The sequence below is a fragment of the Homarus americanus genome, unplaced genomic scaffold (assembly GCF_018991925.1).
Source record: "Homarus americanus isolate GMGI-L3 unplaced genomic scaffold, GMGI_Hamer_2.0 scaffold36764, whole genome shotgun sequence".
Lineage (NCBI taxonomy): Eukaryota > Metazoa > Arthropoda > Malacostraca > Decapoda > Nephropidae > Homarus > Homarus americanus.
The window spans coordinates 1-7,317 of NW_024725566.1; the positions used below are offsets into that span (position 1 = coordinate 1).

A 7,317-nucleotide genomic window follows, 5' to 3' on the forward strand; every position below is an offset into this window, starting at 1 on the left:
TTCACAGAATATTTGCATGCTGCGGAAATTTCAGTTCATAAAATTGTAACCTCTAAAAATGAACTAATAGACAGCATTGTAGATGCCGGGATACGACGTGTGGACGCGAAGCTTGTGCCTGTGCAGACGCTTCTTGAAGCTTTAAAAATAGCCAAGTTGCAGTATCATTTAACTCCTATTTTTAATGACAATGAGGTTCAATATTATTACCCACTGTTGGAGTCAACCCTCATGCACAATGCAACTCTGATCCACATTCCTATGCGAGGGCAACATGAGTTTAATGCATGGCATTTAGAACCCTTCCCCTGGTTTGTAAACGACACACTGTATACCCTAGATATGCCTAAAGAACTTTTCTTAGTAGATGAAGAGTATTCTTTGTTATCAATAGAGGATTCTGAGGTACTGTCACGGTGTAAGTCATCTTATCTACACCTACACGTATGTCCAGCCTACATGTTCGCGTTTATTCCTGCTGCAGAGGGAACATGTGAATTGGCAGTCATACAACCAAATGTACGCACAGCGATACGCAATGCAGTTATAGGCCAGTTAGTCTAAAATCTGTGTTCCAAGCTCATCTTCACAATGTGCAGTATTTGTTCTTTCCAAATCTCACTACTGTCATTTTAAAATGCCATGATGGTGTTAAGCAGCTAGTTGTGAAAGGGCATTACATGGCTCGTGATTACTGTGAAATCACTTGTAGTACATTATGGACCTTGCCTACTCATCAGCATTTTGCTTTAAATACAAAACTGAAGTCTGCTTTAATTCAATTTCCTGTCATGAATTTCACTATTAAGGATATTCAAATAGTTTCAGAGAAAGTAAAAGTTTTAGCTTTCTTGAACGAGACACATTTTGCTGATTTGAAAAATAACTTGCCAATTTACCTATTGCTGGAATTTGCACTACCAATTCTTACAATTCCCTCTATTTTGTTAATTCTGGCAATTATGTTCCTGTTCTGTTATTACAGGGCAGTGTCATCCAAATTCAACGTTGTTCATAACATACTAACCCATACGACACTAAAGTATAGGTCCCCTGTAGTAGCTAATACCCCTACAGTAATAGAATCCCCAGCTTAGTGTTTACATATCTGTTTATAACATGGTTAGGGTTGTCTAAGATGTACTGGACTCTGTGAGTTATTTAGGCCTCACGGAGCTCAGCTGGTAGGTGACCGAGCAATGTAATAGGCCCCTGTCTCATCAACAGAACATATTATATAAATGGTTCAATACATCTGATATTATATTCAGATTTGCCACCCTGTAACTTTCCACTGTCTATGAGTAAGATATGACTTGTACACGTGAGAGGGCAACTCTCCCAGGAGGTAGAGACCCATCGTCAGCATATCTGTAAGCCCCGCACAGCGAGGCCCTTACTCGAGTAGTCGCTCACAGAAAGTTATATCGTAAGGACGTGACCTAATGTTTATAATACATAAACGCCGTCCCTTTCTCATTCACTCATATACAGTGGAACTTACGGTCGATCTACACTCAGGAATTATAGATACAATCCTTTTATAATAAAACAAGAAACCACAGTTTGGGTTTCGTTACTTAAACCCAAATAATAAATATATGTGAACGGCCTGGTTAATTGTACAAAACAGCCGATTCAGGAGAAAGGATGGGTGGTAGGGGTGATAGGGGGGATGGTAGAGGAGAGGAGATCAATGGGAAATCCTTGTTGGATGGAAGAGGAAGTGGTGGTGTGGGGTACGGGTTATTTGGTTCACACTCAGGATGGGACGGAGAAAGGAAACTAACAATGTGCTCTCTGTATACATGTTGTATTGGATGTACAATGCAGCTTGGTGCTGGGGGGTAGCAGCGTGAGTCCAAGCGTGATGTAGAGAGAGCTGGTTGGTGAGGGTGCTCAGAGGAGGACCAGCTTGTGGGTCGCCATGCTCGCCGGCGGGAGCGAGGGCCGCCAGGCAGGAGCGGAGGAGGTGGTGCTGCTTGCTGGTGGGTGTAATTAGAAAGAGATAGGTCACCACGAGGTCAGGTCTTATATAGCGGAGGTAGGCGTGGCTTAATAGTCGACCTCCGTCATGTAAGGCGGCGCTGGTTGACCTAGACCACGAGTCATACACTGGGGAATTCGCGGGGTCGGCTACTCAGCAACAAGCGTTTGTAGGGGAGGAATACACTACAATACTCCCCCTTCCCTCCAAGCAGTGTAGGAGACTTGTTGTCTGCAGGGTTGCATGGCACATGTGAGGCAGAACGGGCGGTGCATGCCACATGTTAGACATAACGGCGAGGGCTTGGATGAGCAGGCCGCTAGGGGAGACAACTGTCTAGAAACACGAGATCTGTGGGAGAAAAGAGGGAGAAGGAGGGTTGTGAGGGCGATGAATGTTGTGCTTCCCTCACGACAGGTACAGAGTCCTCAGATGCGCCTGCTGGGGTGTGTGGGCCTGGGTCAGGAGCAGGGGCTGCGTCAGGAAGAGGGTCTATGACAGCAGCAGGGTGCATGACAGCAGCAGGGTCCACGACATCAGCAGGGTGCAGGACAGTAGCAGGGAGTACCCTGAGGGAAAAAAAAAGGGTGCGTGGGGCCGCACTCAGGCGCATGGGCCGCGTCGGGAGCAGGGGCTGCCAGGCAGGAGCGGAGGAGGGTCCGCGTCAGGAGGAGGATCCAGGACAGTGGCAGGGGGTACTGCTGGGCCGGGGGCGGCGTCTAAGGCAGGACGGGTGTGCTGGGGTCGGTAGGACATGGTGCTTGGGGCAGGAAGAGGAGCTGGTGTCTGCTTAGAGAAGCAGTGCTGCTCTAGGGTGTCTAACCTGCGGTGTAGAGACAGTAGCTGTAGAGCCGATGAGAGCTGCCTCTGTGTGGATAAGCCAGTCTTCCATGTTGCTTGAAGACTGGGAGAGTGATCGGTTTCTCATCCATCCTGTGTGAGTGCGAATCTCCGGGGGTCACCATTTGTGAGGTTTGGGTTGTTGGGTTCACACTCAGGATGGGATGGAGAAAGGAAACTCACAATGTGCTCTCTGTGTACATGTTGTATTGGATGTACAATGCAGCTTGGTGCTGGGAAGGCAGCATGGTTACAAGCATTGAGTAAGGAGAGCTGGTTGGTGATGGTGCTCAGAGGAGGACCAGCTTGTGGGTCGCCATGGTCGCCGGCGGGAGCGAGGACCGCCAGGCAGGAGTGGAGGAGGTGGTGTTACTTGAAGACTGGCTGTAGGTAGAAAGAGATAGGTCACCACGAGGTCAGGTCTTATATAGCGGAGGTAGGCGTGGCTTAATAGTTGACCTCCGTCATGTAAGGCAGCGCTGGTTGACCTAGACCACGAGTCATACACTGGGGAATTCGCGGGGTTGGCTACTCAACGACAAGCGTTTGTAGGGAAGGAATCCACTACAGTGGATAGGAGTGAGGTTTGGTTGACAGGGGCTTCGTCAGAGACGAGGGCGGTGGTACAAGGTAAGTTTTCCCCGGTCGAGTGTCAGGACGCTGTGGGCAATTGGCATTCCAGGCGTGGTGACTGCCATGGCATTGACACACCGTGGAATAACTGGGATTTTGTTCTGAATTTTCGATTTGCATTCCACTGTGTCTTGAGGACCTGCACAGACAGGGCAGGCGACCATCCTCATGCACTCCCAGGTGCGGTGTTTCCACGACTGGCAACGACCACAGATTTTCGGGGTTCCGATAAATCAGTCGAGAGGACAGTTGTGAATTGGTCCTACATTCACCTTCAGAGGGAGGGGGCCCACCCACCAGCCGATGAGTTCGTTGGATGGACGTTTGGAGACCGGGTTGATGCGGCGTTCCATGTCCAGTAGTTGTGGGAGAAGAGGGCGAAGATCGTCGATAGGGATCTCCCAGGGTACGTGGCGAACCATTACCTTGGTACGACGAGTTTCTGGGATGATGGTGGTGAACTTCAGCATCACCTCCCCTTGGGGAGCAGGAAAGCCCACCTGAGTGAGCAGGCGTACCGTCTCGTCCATTTGTGTGGTGACTATCACGGCTGTGGGACCTCGGCGGAGGCGAAGTGTTGAGTCCTCAAGTGGAGAGCAGTGACGGAAGAACCAGGTCGTCCGTGTCCTCAGAGGCAAATCCTGAGGAAAGGCAAGATGACGAAGGTGCGACGGGGCAAGGAGACAAAGGGAATCCCCTATGTCCATTGTCGGCGGAGGGTCCTGTCATTGAGCCACATGTAAGCTCACTTGGGGACCCCGATGACAGGAGGAGGCCACCCTCTACAGCCCCAAACGGGGTGTGAGGGATAGCCGTGGCCCCTGCTGGAGACCCTGACTTCTGAGGTTTCTGCTTCTTCTTTGACTTGTCTTCAAGAAGAAAGTCGTCAACATCACTCACTGTCACCTACTGCCGCCATTTCCAATGAACGGGAGCGTTTAACGGCGGGCATAGGGCATGTTGGCAACACTGCAGTCAGGTGGAGTGGTAATGACGTCACAGCTACGTCATACTATCACATTGCGCATGCGCAAACTTGAAAAACTTTGCCCAGAGAGATCGGGTGGTAGGACCAGATGTTTTATCCCAAAAAAATGACAAAGTCCAAAAGTAAAAAAAAAACAGATGCCACTGTGCTGATAACTGGGTCTTGCTATAGTTGTCTGCACAGGCTGGGATTAGTAGACTTGCTGAATTCGTCAGAAATACGACTTTTAAAGAGCAGTCTCTTACAGCCTTTGTTGACACTACGCACGCATGCGCGTTCCTCGAATGAAACAATACAATCATGTTGTCATGAACACAAATTTTACAAATGGGAAAGATAGGAGCAGGTGGAAAGATTCGGTGTGTATGAGGTTAAGATTAGGGTATAAATTTTACTGGGAACTTGGAGCCGAGAGAAGTGAACGGGAAATGGAATGTAGAGTTTGTAGAACATCCAGGTCCCATACCCTGCCACATGGGATGCCCATTTCTTAATGTATATAGAAATGCCCAGATAAATAATGTCTCCAAGCAAATAGAATGGATGCTTAAAAATAGGAAAGTAGATGAAATATTCAAGAAATATAGAAATTTTGCATCTGGAATATAACTATGTACTATACAAGATCTATCTGTATTTGGTATTTATGTGAGTCCTGAGAGGGACATTCCTGGACTGGGGTGGGGATGACTTAAGTCACTTCATCCCTTTGAAATGTATTTTTTTTTTGTATCTCAATAAACGTATCAATCAACTACGTGAAAATGAGACTACGAACTCATTTTACTTTCCTAAGATCCCTTTTTCAAACTTCGCTTTGACTGAGCTATCGAAGACCAGAATTAAATTGATTTCAAGGTTCAGGATGGCAGTCCCTGGTGAACGGAGCGTAAGACAAGTAGTATTAGGTTACACCCGTTAGATTTTCAGAGATACGTGGCATGACAGTCCCCTTCAGGATAATTAATTAATTTCTTAATTAACATCCTTACAGCAATTTCACCATGAACATCAGATTCTGTGATGTTCATATATGAAAAGGGGGTGACTTCAGCCACAGTTAACAATTACTGGCATCTCTAGTGATGACGTCAATGATACCTCATTCTTAAAGTAGATTCAGATTCAGATTTGCCCCCGAGGGGGCTAGTTTATTGGGCACCCCCTTACATCCTGTGCAAGGTGAAGCGCAGAAGCGTTTACAGCGCCCAACAGGGAAGTATGAAAAGTTCATACTTGCCTTTATGACTCGTACATTAAGGGCGTAAAAGCCTGAAGGGTCATAGGTTTTGTCAAGTTGCATAAAGTGAGAGAATGATGAGTGTGTGGGGGGAAAGTTCCCGGTACATTTTATCTGTTTATGGCAAAGAGTGGCAGGTCCCTAATAATGTCAAATGCCAGGCCTGTCACTAGGAGGAGGGTCTTAAAGTAGATTCTACCCTGACTTATATTGACAATTTCACTAACAGTAAATACAATAGCAGTTTTCAACATCAGTCACAAAGGATCTTGAACGCTTCATCTGTAATCAGACATCTCTAAGTTGACGCAAAGTAAGGGTGTTCTCTCACCAATTCAAATTTCATGAACACCCTGTGCGGTCACTAGGTACCCCTGTATAATAACACCAGAAGCATCTGGCAAGTGTCACAAGTATATACAAATATTATAAAGGTGCTTACTATAGCCTAAGGAAGGAAGGATATTCCTTTAACACATCATCAATATTATTTACATAATATCTGGCCAGTATGGGGAGGATCATCGTGTCTCCGTCAGGGGGTCGTGGGGTAGTGGTCCAACAGGCGTCACGGAAGAGTTGTGTGCGGGGACATCTTAGGAGGTAGTGGATAAGGGTGCGGCTGTCAGGTCTTCTGCATAATGCGCAAGAGCGTTGCTCAGGGGATGCGGGGATACCAATCTCCCAAGCAGAGTCATACCCAATGATGATATGGGCAGCAATCACTTCCCTTTTCCGCGACCCTTTACCATAAGTCATAGACATATGAGAGGTCAGGAAGTTTACGGAGGACATCGTGCTAGGTGAGCCGGGAGTCCAGGGGATGCCTGCTTGGTTTTGTGAACGTAGAGCTTAATATGAATTAATAGGTTTTAACTGACCAACCATGTCATTATGACAATGACAATTACAGTATAACAACAACGTACGATCAGCAGTCTGTCGAGCAGCGAACTTGTAGAAACTGGTTTATTTGGACTATGTAAAATACATTTATTTAGTTGATTTATTCTAATTAGTAAGTTTGTGCATAACAGCCATTAGACTAGTTACTGTGGTTCCGGTTATGAACACCAGAGGACCTTAAATTCCCACCACCAACTGAGAAAAGCTGGCCGTGTCAGTTTTACTCCTGACACCGACTGCAGTCTTGCTCTCCAATTCTCTTGGTGTTGTCTGGGTATGTATTCTCTTTACTTATGAGGCTGACCTGTATTCAACTTGACAGATAAGTCATACTTGTTTTGATTGTAGGTGTAGTATTTAGAATTTAAATTAAGTTGCCATTATGTTTTGCCCTGCAATGTTCGAGCGCGAGTTTTCGTTGTAAATATTTTGGTTTGTTTGAAGTCAAGAGTAATTTTTAATAAGTGCATGAACGTAATTTTATGACAGATCTGTATTCTCCCAACCTGATTTAGATCTGTAATAGTCGGGATAATTGTTCCATCCAGGACGCTGTAGATGTGAAAAGATGTACGATTATTTTCAGCTAATTTTAATTAGTTTTGTGAGCCCATGTGAATGGGCTAAGAACAAATTCATTAAGACTCAATGAGTTCTTCCCCCCCACAAAAATCTTTAGTAAAAGGCGAAAGATTTATGCGTTTTGAAGGGAAACCAGAACTA

At 46.2% G+C, this 7,317-nt stretch overlaps 1 non-coding gene across 1 annotated transcript; it reads right to left on the minus strand.

Annotated features, from left to right (window-relative positions):
• Positions 1 to 7,201: 7,201 nt before the first annotated feature.
• LOC121865241 lies at positions 7,202 to 7,317 on the minus strand. The gene has a single exon (XR_006088729.1). It is a non-coding gene; the product is annotated as a U5 spliceosomal RNA (small nuclear RNA).